We start from the raw sequence: 12,475 nt of genomic DNA on the forward strand, positions 1-12,475 counted from the left end.
TATTGGCCAAGGACCAGAGAATTTGGTGCTATTCTATGAACAGACACTAGTGGGCAGCAATGAAGGCTGGGACAGGTAGGGAGCTACTGCAGCCAACCAGAGTAGAGGCCCTGGCAGCCACAACTAGGATGCAGGTGCTGCAGAGAGAATGTGGTTATGTTTGAGACACATTTTGAGATACAATCAAGATGCTGGTGACAGGTGGGAAAGTTTATATGTACAGGGATAAAAGGAAGGAAGGAATCAAAGATAACTCCTGGGTTACTGCCTGAAGCAACTCCATAGGTAGTGGAATTATTGCCTGTGCTAGTAAAGACTGGGAGAATCAGACTTGGTGGTAGGAAATCAAGAGTTCAGTATTAGGTACATATAGGTTGAGATGCTAGAAAACATCCAAAGGGCAAACGACTACATGATGGAATCTCCCGAGACAACAGAACTTAGACTAGAGTCTCACCTACATGTGAATGAGCAGTCCTGTAATTATATCAATATTCCTCCAGCAGATGAATTAGGACAACTTCTCTGCGTTTTACAGACTGATTCCCACTTAGATGCAGCTGCCTGAGATCAAGTTTGAAATCTATGGTAGTTGAATATAAAAGGGTCCCTGATTTTCAATCTTTAGTTTACAAGGTCTCTTCCCTCATAGTCCAGAGAAACAAGAGATTTGGTCATTTCAATCATTTCCTTAAGCCAGTGGTTCTCAACCTTCCTAATGCCACGACCCTGTAATACAGTTCCTCATGTTGTGGTGACCCCCCAATTTCATTGTTACAAATTGAACATAATTAAAGCATAGTGATTAATCACAAAAACAATATGTAATTATATATGTGTTTTCCGATGGTCTTAGGCGACCCCTGTGAAAGGGTCGTTTGACCCCCAATGGGGTCGCGACCCACAGGTTGAGAACCACTGCCTTAAGCTCTTCCTGGCGGTGTTTACCCTCCTTGGGATCAATGCAGTCAGGAGAGGGATACTGACTGGGAAAAAAAAGGATTGCAGGATCCCACTTCTGGGGCTGGCTTTCACCTAGCAACCATAAGCTTATACATTTGACCAGAGAAAAGTCCTAACTTACATTTTTAAAATATAAAATTTAGATAGCACAAACAGAAACAATAATGCCTGTATTATAGAGTGCTCCATAATTTACAATATACCTTTCTGTTAAATTATAAATCTGTTCTCTTACACAATTTCAATTCAAAAAGTAAAATTCAGGCATATTTAGTATTGTATAGCCTCATGCTGTGCTTATGAAAGTTAAGTTACAATCACCAGCATGTTAATAACACAGTTGAGATTTTCAGGTTGTAAAGATTCATTTTGTCTTACCTGCCTGTCAAAAAATTATACCCATGTCCCACATGCCACCTACTTGAGGCAAACAATGCTGGGTTATGAGTGCTTTGTATCACCTACAGGGAAGAATTCATATCATATGTGGGTTAATAATCCAGCCAACTTTATAAAGCCTGTTTTCATACTTAAGTTTTTGGCTACTTCTTACACTAAAATTAGGTGGTTTTAAGTGACTAGTCCAAAGTTCAAAATTTAATGTTCAGTTCTGTTCCAGCAAATTTCTGAAAACACATGGGAATTGTAACTCATGTGTTAATACTTAAAGTTTTTGTTAATAAAACTTCCAACACTAACCTTACCTCATTGAACTTACCTCACTGGTTTTTATGCTTACTATAAAACTATAGCTGTCATAATATTTTTGAATTACTACAAAAGGAAGTAAGCCATTCCAAAGTCAATGTTATTTTGCAACATGATGATAGTTATAAATTCAAAATACTTAAAACCAATTTGCAAAGCTATCAATCTTAGTGCCTCCTAACATTTGAAAAGCCCATCTTCAAGACATTTACTATTACAAAAAAACAAGTTTAAGAAAACACTGTGTATCATTCATATTGCACTTTCACTTCAAGTAAGCACATTAAATCTGAACATGAACACTCATTTTTCAATAAAATTTTAAAATATTGGTCCTGCTTAGATATTCCATGAACTTTCTGAACTATCACTGAAAGCCAAAGAACTGAAATCACTGATAATTTAGCACCAAGATTAAGTAATAATTTTGTGATCTCAAGGTCAGTGCTTTCCAATAAGTCCAAATAAGTAACCTCCATCCAGGTATGCTTGACATATGTGTAAATGACTAACATGTTAGGGACTGTAGTCATTTTATTTTCAAAGAGAATTAAACCCATATTTTAGTCATATCTCTCAAATCAGGGCCGGTACTCCTGGAGGATGGGGAGCAGTGTTCAAAGATCCTTGAGTTTGCTACATGGATTCCTTTATGTTGTTTTTCTGTTTTTCTTTTGGATGATAACCTCAGAATTAAAAAGAACTTATTCTGGATGATGTAAGTAACTCCTTAGAACCAAAGACTGCTAAGAGACTTCAATATCTGCCTTTGTGTTTGCACGTAAAATTCTTTTGGGGTGAAATGGAAAAAGCACAGAAGGACTTCTTATTTCTCTCCAAATATTATATGCCCTCCCATATACTGGGACATCATGATGACCATGAAACAAGGGTGTGACATCACCATGAAAACCGCATCAGTGAGGAACGAGGTCATCACACAGCGCACCACTATGCAGACCTCCTGCGCTGGCACCTGTGCTGAGCGGTTGGCACCATATTCATATCAAGTGTAAATTTACGTCCAGCAAACACAGCCCTTTTCCATATAAAGTTAATACCGTTAATTTAAATTTTATAGGCTTTGACATTATATTTTCATTGAGTGTGTAATTTTTATTTGGTTTCATAGTTCTGTAAGGCCTATAAGCATGCCTCGTCTTATCTTCATACCTAATTAAGTAACACAAGTAATAATTATTACATAAAGCAATCCTACCTGTCTGCAATGTTCTTCTTCTTATTTTTTCTTCTAAAAGAAATTTCTTCCCAAGTGTGAGACATACTGCCCTAAAATAAACAGTATTTGTCCTTTAAAAATTCTCCTGAGTGTTATGCAGAAATGAAATGCAGAGTGACAGTGTGTTCCTCGATCAAGCCGACTTGGGAAATGCAGCTTGCTCTCCTGATTTATGGTACACATTAAGTAAAACTAAAGCAAAGATCTTACTTAACTTGATTTAACCACAGACCCCATATTTTTAAACACATAATAATAACCTTCAAAGGTTGTTATGAAAGATTGTTCTCAAGTACCTGTTAGTCATCAGATGTTTAAGGCCCAGCATAGATATGAAATGTTTGAGGATGGTGAAATGCAGACACACCACAGGATTAGATTCAGAAGACCTTGACTCAAAGTAAACTACATTCAGTCAAGCTGTCCTCCGTGGCTATCTGTGTGTTACATGGTGTGCAGTGTGTCTTATGTAATCCTCAGGGCCACCTGTGAGGTAGGTATTGTTTACAAGTAAAAACCTTAAAGCTCTGAGAGCTTACAGGTAGATTGTGCTAAAGCCCGATCTTCTAGTTGAAGATCTATCCCACCAGCTTACATCCCAGTTCACTCACTTTTGGCTCTGTGGGCACCTGGGGTTGAGACCTTCCGGGAAGTCACTTGCTTCTTAAGGACTCGGCTATCTCCTCTATAAATTAACAACATTTTGTTCAATGACCTTTTTAGTAATCACCTACCCCAAACTTATATGATGTCAGGAGGTGAGTGATCCAGATACTAAAACATATTTTAAAGCTTTGTTAATTAAAACATTTTGGTATGGATGCAGTAAAAAAAAAAAAAAAAAAAAAAAGCAGACAAAGTCCAAAATAGATTCACATACTTAAGGAAATTCAGTATAGGATAAGAGTGGCATTTAGATTCAGTAGAGAAAATACAGATTATTCAATTAATAATGGCTCAAAACTGACTATGGTAATGGTATCTTACCCTTTCTGGTATTATTTAGAAAACTAGAGGCCCAGTGCACAAAAATTTGTGCACTGGGGGGGGTGGGTCCCTCAGCCCATCCTGTGCCCTCTTGCAGTCTGGGACCCCTCGGGAGACAACGACCTGCTGGCTTAGGCCTGCTCCCGGGTGGCAGAGGGCAGGCCCAATCCCTAAGTGCAGCCCCTGGTCAGGCTCAGAGCAGGGCCGACTGGGGAGTTGGGGCGCCGCCCCATCATGCACAGAGCAGGGCGGATCGGGAGGTTGCGATGCCATCCCTAGTCACGCTCAGGGTAGGGCCGACTGGGGGGTTGGGGCACCGCCCTCTATCACACTCAAGGCAGGGTCCATAGGGAAGTTGCGGCGCCACCCCCTGTCACGCACAGAGCAGGGCCCATCAGGGGGGTTGGGGCTCCGTACCCTGTCACACACAGAGCAGGGCCGATCAGGGGGTTGAGGAGCTCCCCCCTGTCACTTACAGAGTAGGGCCGATAGGGGAGTTGGGGCACCGCCCCCTGTCACACACAGAGCAGGGCCCATCAGGGGGTTGGGGCGCCACCACTGTCACACTCAGGGCAGGACCGATGGGAAGGTTATGTCTCTACCCCGTCACACACAGAGCAGGGCCCATGGTGGGGTGGGGGGTTGGGGCGCTGCAGCCTGTCACACACAGAGCAGGGCCCCTGGGGGGGGTTGGGGTGCCGCCCTCTATCACCCACAGAGCAGGGCCGATCAGGGGGTTGGGGCGCCGCACCCTGTCACACACAGAGCAGGGCCGATCAGGGGGTTAGGGCGCTGCACCCTGTCACACACAGAGTCACAGGGCGATCAGGGGGTTGGGGAGCTCCCCCATATCAGGCACAGAGCAGGGCTGATCAGGGGGTTGGGGCGCCTTCCCTTGTCACGAACAGAGCAGGGTGGATAGGGAGGTTGTGGCCCCGCCCCCTGTCACACTCAGAGCAGGGCCAATCAGGGGGTTGGGGCGCTGCACCCTGTCACACACAGAGCTGCAGGGTGATCAGGGGGTTGAGGAGTTACCCCCTATCAGGCACAAAGCAGGGCTGAGCAGGGGGTTTGGGCGCTGCCCCCTGTCACGCTGATCCCGGTGCAGGGAGGCCTCGCAGCTCTGCTGATCCCCGTGCCGGGAGGCATATTACCCTTTTACTATATAGAATAGAGGCCTGGTGCACAGGTGGGGTCTGGCTGATTTGCCCTGAAGGGTGTCCTGGATCAGGGTGGGGGTCCCCACTGGGGTGCCTGGCCAGTCTGGGTGAGGGGCTGAGGGCCGTTTTCCGGCTGGTGGGTGACTGAAGCTCCCAACCACTCCTTTTTTTTCTTTCTTTCTTTTTTTTTATTCTGGGCCAGCTTTAACTCTGAGGCCTAGGCTGCTGAAAGCTGGTTTCTGGCCTTTGTTTTTCCTTCTGTATTTGATACAATGTTGCGGTCCGGCTGGCTGAAGCCCGGCTAACTAAAGCTGGTTTCTGGGGTTTTGTTTAGCTTCTATATTTGCAACATAGTTTCTTAGAGTTGCAGCTGAGAGGCCGGCAGCGGCGGGGAATGTTGGAGTCTGCCATCACTGGAGCAAGCAAGCCTCCCTGTTCGCTTAGGGCATGGCTGCCGGCCGCCATCTTGGCTGGCAGTTAATTTGCATAAGGATATGATGATTAGCCAATGGGAAGGGTAGCGGTCGTACGCTAATTACCATGTTTCTCTTTTATTAGTGTAGATAATAATAAAGGTAACCTTACTTAATTCCTTATGACAAAAATAAATTCCTAATAAAGAGTTAGATATGAAAAAATTAAACCATAAAAACTATAAAAGAAATTATGAAGTATGTCTTACTTTTGAAACACAGAAGTCCTACCTAAGCAAGAGAAAATGCTTGGATAGCATAAAGGAAAAGATAGACAAAATTAAATATAAATTAAAATAATCTTCATGAAAAAAGACAAAGGCAAATTGCAGGAAATTATGGCAAATGTTTCAGTATCTATAATATGTTTCTAATGTTTGCAAATGTTACAGTATCTACAATATGTTTCTAAGTAGGAATACAAAAAGAATGTTTGCCTGAGTGTGCTTAGAATAATTATGAAAAAAATAGGTAAATAAGAGTTTACTAGATATCTACTACATGCTCACTTGATAAGTGATAAAAACAAGAATTAAATTACCAGGCTAGTTAATTCCCTTGTAAGCTAACAAGGTATCACACCAACTACTACAGGGAGCTAAGAGTAAGATAAATTCAGTCAGACCCAGAGCTCCCAGAAAATGAACTGATTAGCTGCATCTCCAAAGGACCCTCCACAGGGCAAACATGCTGCAGGTGGAGGAGACTATTCGTCCTAGAAGAGTTATAGCTGCTATGACTTTTCATCTAATATATCAATACATTGTTAGAAGGCAGGAAAGAATAATAGCTACAAGTAGGGGCTCTTAGCTAGACTCCTCACGTGTTCCATCATTTACTGAGCATGATATAGAGAAAGATACAATCTCTCAAAAACTTCAGTTCCCCCCTCAATGAAATGAAGAGACTAATAGTACCAATGCCACAGGATTAACTGAATCAAGACTTGCAAGGTACTTTATAGAAATGTATTAAGAAAAAAAGTAGAATGAATCAATAAACAGTGGCTGCTCTTCAATAGTAAATAGTGATATAACTTATGATTACCATGATAAATTATATATTGTATGAGACATATATGAGTAAATGTAGTCATTGGTATACTATATGTTAATATTCTACCAGCTACCATAAAAACCTAGTCACACTGACAACAACGAAAACATAAGCTAACACCTATGGAGCAGTTTCATGGGGCCCATCAGCCCAATAACTTTGGACAAGTTATTTCTTTCCATTCTACAAAACCCAGAGCTACACAGCTTATATGCGGCAAAGCCTAGACTTGAGGACATGTCTGTCAAAATCCAAAGGGCCCGCTCGGAATATCAAGCTCAGAAGGAGAAAAGCATGGATGACAAACACAAGAGTGAAGAGGAACATGGGATGACACAACAAAAAAGGTAAAGTCACTAAATTAAAAGCGGTATCTTACCCTTTCGGATATATTGGTAGTTATTATTTATAGTTATTATATATATAATGTTTATTATGTATGTTTATGTTATATATAATCTATGCAATATTATGTTTACAAATATATATTAAATATTAAATTACTAGAAGCCCGTTGCACAAAGATTCACACAATAGGCCTTTCTTCCCCTGGCTGCTGGCACCGATTTTCCTCCGGCACCCAGGACCCAGGCCTTTGGTCTGGCCGCAACGGAGAAGCCAAGCCTCTTCAGTCTTTAGTCTTCAGTCTTCAGTCTTCACTCCTGCCAGAGCCTTCAGTCTTTGCTCCGCACCTGTGTATGCAAATTAACCGCCATCTTTGTTGAGTTAATTTGCGTAGTCGCTCTGATTGGCTGGTGGGTGTAGCAGAGTGACACCAATTTGCATGTTTCTCTTTTATTAGTGTAGATATATGCTATATAATCATATATTAAATTATATATAATACATTGTACTTATATATAATACATTGTATATAATATATATTACATTATTATTTCTATATTATATTATTTCTATGTTATATTATTATAGCATATTATAATAATACTAGAGGCCCGATGCATGAATTTCGTGCAAGAGTAGGCCTTCCTGGCCTAACTGGTTTGGCTCAGTGAATAGAGCATCGGCCTGCAGACTGAAGGGTCCTGGGTTCGATTCCAGTCAAGGGCATGTACCTTGGTTGCGGGCACATCCCTAGTAGGGGGTGTGCAGGAGGCAGCTGATCGATGTTTCTTTCTCATCGATGTTTCTAACTCTCTATCCCTCTCCCTTCCTCTCTGTAAAAAATCAATAAAATATATTTTTAAAAAAGAGTAGGCCTTCCTTCCCCCGGCTGCCGGCACCGGCTTCCCTCTGGCACCTGGGACCCGGGCTTCCCTCGGGCTATCGGCAGGCATCCAAGACTCGGGCTTCCCTTGCAGCCCTGGCTTCATCTGGAAGGTCGTCTGGAAGGACATCCAGTCTAATTAGCATATTATGCTTTCATTATTATAGATAAGACTAGAGGCCCGGTGCACGAAATTCATGCATGGTGGTGGGGGGTGCCCCCCAGCCAAGCCTGCACCCTCTCCAATCTGGAACCCCTTGAAGGATGTCTGACTGCCCGTTTAGGCCCAAGCTTACCAGGCAGTCTGACATCCCTCTCACAATCCAGGACTGCTGTTTCCCAACCGCTTGCCTGACTGCCTGCCTGATTACCCCTACCTGCTTCTGCCTGCCAGCCTTATCACCCCCTAACCACTCCCCTGCCAGCCTGATCGACGCCTAACTGCTCCCCTGGCAACCCGATTGCCCCTAACTGCCCTCCCCTGACAGCCTGCTCACCCCTATCTGTCCTCCCCTGCAGGCCTGGTGGCTCCCAACTGCCCTCCCCTGCAGAACTGCCCTCCCTTGCAGGCCATCTTGTGTCCACATGGGGGCGACCATCTTTTGTGTTGGAGTGATGGTCAATTTGCATATTACCTCTTTATTATATAGGATATAAATAATAATATATAATATATACTAACAAATTAAATCATATATTGTTGCTGCCATATATTACATATACAGTTGACCCTTGAACAACACAGATTTGGCAACTCCAGTCTGCACTACCCTCCCTCTGCTGAAGCCCAGGGTGAGTGGCTATGAACAAAAATCCTGTGTCTGGCCCTTTAAAAACAAAAGTGGCTTTTTCTCCAGCAGGTTCCTCTCTCCCTGGTGGATAAAAGCCCAACCCCCTTTCACCTCCAGATGCTCTGTGGGCCATTGATCCAGGCTCTGACGCTCTGGACTGGGAAGCCCAGCCTGCGGTCCAGGCCTTACTCCTCTCAGGAGAGACCACCCTGCCCCCCTGCAGCTGAGATATCCCTCCCTCCACAGCCTTGCCTGCCCCTGTGGGAGCGGGCCAGGCCCTCTGGCCATCCCACCCTTCCTACCAGCCCTGAGGTGGTTTCTGCCCTTCTTTGTTTATAAGTCTCTTCTTCAGCTAGTCTTCAGTTGGTAATTCAGGGTGAATGTTCCCCAATTTTGTTTTGTTGCCAATTTGGTTTGGGAAGGAGGTGCAAGAAAGATCCACCTACTCCACCACCATCGTGAAATGCTCCTTAATAACATTTTCTTCTCTCTAGCCTCCTTTATGTTAATAATACATCACATAATGCAGGTAACATACAAAATATGTGTCAATCAACTGTTTGTTATTGGTAAGGCTTCTGGTTAACAGTAGGCTCCTAAGTTAAGATTTTGAGGAGCCAAAGTTACACGCTTATTTTCAATTCCACAGGGAGTTGGTGTCCCCATGGAGTCTACCATATGTAATATATGACCACACATATCAGCTCTGTCCTCCATCTATGTCTAAAATTCCCTGAACAAAAAGTTATCAACAAGAAAACCCTGCAAAATTCTTCCTACAGGGTATATACCACTCCCTTCATATAGTCTTACAATGTGAGGTTTCAAGTTTGGCCAAGTATTTACTACTGAAATGATTTTTGCAGATCTGATTTTTAAAATAATAAAAACACTCTTCCTATCCTAAGATATTCAGAAACATCTTTTACACACACAAATAGCTGAAGGAAAGAAAAGTTTACCACTAAAGTTCCATTGCAACACACCCCACCAGGGTTTGTGTTAAATTTAGGAACACTCTTTAGTTTTAAGCCAAGTTGAGGCTTCACATCACCGGCTTTGAGGAAGAGCATAAATGATTCTGAAATGGGTGGTAACACTAAACCCTGTGCAAATTTACCTTGGCCAAAGCAAGCAATTGTTTCTCTGTTGGGACTTGTTACAGACTCTTCCAACTTGGAAGCATTTTGTTACTAAGGAATAAACATGGAGCTGAAAATAAAATAAGCTCTAGGAGTGAAAACCAATTAAGGCAGAAGCAAGAACTGCTATGAAGTTTAAAATATTAAAGTCATGCTACATACATTCTTTGGCTCTTTTTTTTTTTCCTTATAGAAAAATGAATAGCCATCCCTTTCTGGTTCACCGTCATTGCTCCTAAAAATATTTACTGTGATCACGGCACTATTATGCCATAGAAAATTTTGGTAGGGAAAATCTGTTTCATCTTGCAAGTTCCCTGTGCATAAGTAAATCAATTTACTGCGTAATTATTCAACAATATTCTATTGTGTTATTCTTGCGGCAGTGGTTTCTTCGTTTAGAGTCCTACAACTTTATGAAAGAAATCACAAGCGAACTGCTTGAAGAGTAACAATTAGTGACTGGGAGTTCCCACCGTTTTCACATGTGAAAATAAGGGGGCTGAATTCACTGATTCAGTTCCAACTTTATTATTCTACTAGAGGCTCAGTGCAGGAGATTCATGCACTGTGGGGGGTGGGGGGGAGGTGCGTCAGCCCAGCTTGTGCCCTCTCGCAGCCCGGGACCCCTCGATTCCCCCAGGGATCAGGCCTAAGCCAGCCGTCAGACATCCCTCTTGCAGTCCGGGGCTCTTGCAGTCCGGGACCCCTCGCTGCTTACCACCCGTCTGCAACAGAGGCAGGAGAGGCTCCCACCACCGACGCTGTGCACAGCAGCCATGATCCATGCTTCTGGCTGAGCAGTGCTCCCCCTGTAGGAGCATACTGACCACCAGGGTCAGCTACTGCATTGAGCATCTGCCCCTAGTGGTCAGTGTGTGTCATAGCGACCGGTTGTTCTGCCACTCAGTCAATTTGCATATTACACTTTTATTATATAGATTTGGTTAGTTCTTATTCTACAACACTGGAACCCATCAAGCCACCCACAAATGAAGGGACTGTTGTTTCTGAGTAGCATGATATCCTTTAAGCAAACTTGGTCACTAGGCATTTACCCATTTAAATAATAAGCATTTTCAGTTCGATCTAAGAGGAGACACAGACCGCACGTTGCATTGCATTAAGTCTTGCAAACTGGGTGTCTTGGATAGAAAATAACTAAAAATCATAGCCCCACCTTTAACAATTACCCACTTTACAGAGAAGGGAGGAATGTGCTGACAGCAGCCTATCTAGCTGAAACACAAGAAAAAACCAGAAATGAGAGAAGTCATCAAAAAGGAAGTACTGTCTGAGCCAGAGCAGGGAAATATGTCTAGAGACTACAACTCTCTGATGATGGAGAAACCAAATGCACCAAGCAAGCTCTACTGGGGATTCTTCGGAGTATGGCACTCTATTGCATTTCAAAGACAAGCAAGTTTTCACAAACGACAAGATGAGTAAGGCTGTTGGGAGGGCAAATATTGCCAGACTCCTTTATATCCACGCAGAATTGGAGTCTTTTAGAAACTGTCATATTAACCACGTTGTCCCAATATCTTCTGTAGATTTAGAAGTGGAGCCCCAGGACGGTGTTCCTTCCCTCCTGAGGAAGGCTTCTGAAGCTGCTCAATGCCAACACCCACTTCCCTCTTCTCCAACTGCCCTGCTGTGTCCTTTACTTAATTGCCCAGACTTACTCTCCTTTCCTCCTCCCCCTTCCCTCTCTTCTACACCGCAGCCCCCTACTGACCTAGGGGACAGGCAAAATGCAAAGTCAGACCAAGATAGAGTAGAAAAATATTCTGAAATTCGGATAGCTTCCTCTGGAGAAAAGGTGGTCTCAAGCAGAAGGGAACCAGCAATTATAAACATTTCTTGGATTAGAACAAAATTAAGGAATCTACCTAAAGATTTCTCCAACTTTTTCCAGGACCCTGCTGGGTTCACAAATGAATTTAATTTAACCATTAGAACATGCGATCCTGGCTATTCTAACCTATTCCAAATAATATAAATACAGGTTGCTGGGAGCAAAACAACAGAATTACTGAATAGGGTTGTCTGGGGAAATTGCTGTGGAAGCGTTTAATTTTATTGTGGAAAGCCAGGTCACCTTAAGAAGGGCTACAGAAAACTAAAATGGGATTTAGAAAGAGAAAGGATCAGTAACAAGCATAGGGATGCTCTAAGGACTATGAGAGGGCATTTGCCCTTCTCCTTATTAATACTTTAGGATAAACTGAAATTACCATCTAAGGTCCTTGTAGATACTAGGAATGCTTTATCTGTTCTTAAACATACCAAACTAAGCTGACTTTTCCCTTGGAGTAAAGCTTCTGCACAAATGGTAGGGATATCTAATCAACCAATGTCTGGTCAATTTGTTGTTGTTTTGATCTTCACCTAAGGATATGTTTTTATTGATTTTTAGAGAGAGAGGAAGGGAGGGGGAGAGAGGGATCAATTGGTTGCTTCCCATACACTCCCCAACCAGGGATCAAACCTGCAACCTAGGTATATTCCCTGATCAGGAATCAAAACCATGACTCTTTGGTGCACAGAATTGTGCTCTTACCAACTGAGCCAAACTGGCCAAGGCCAATGTCTGTTTTTAGGTCAACACCTGATTTCTTCCAACTAGGGAATGGTACAGGGCAATATATAATTTTGCTAATCAAATCTGCCCCAATTCACCTGACAGCGTGAGATCTTCTTGAAACCAATGATGTCCACACATCC

The 12,475-nt window shown here is 43.0% G+C and overlaps 1 protein-coding gene across 5 annotated transcripts in view; it reads right to left on the reverse strand.

The window, feature by feature from the left end:
- The window catches only part of ERC2 (ELKS/RAB6-interacting/CAST family member 2), an 882,521-nt gene that overhangs the window by 529,404 nt on the left and 340,642 nt on the right, over positions 1 to 12,475 (reverse strand). The window lies entirely within an intron of this gene.

The sequence above is a fragment of the Myotis yumanensis genome, unplaced genomic scaffold (genome assembly GCF_028538775.1).
Source record: "Myotis yumanensis isolate MYYU_CA2020_CCGP unplaced genomic scaffold, mMyoYum1.0.hap1 SCAF_14, whole genome shotgun sequence".
In the NCBI taxonomy this organism is placed as follows: domain Eukaryota; kingdom Metazoa; phylum Chordata; class Mammalia; order Chiroptera; family Vespertilionidae; genus Myotis; species Myotis yumanensis.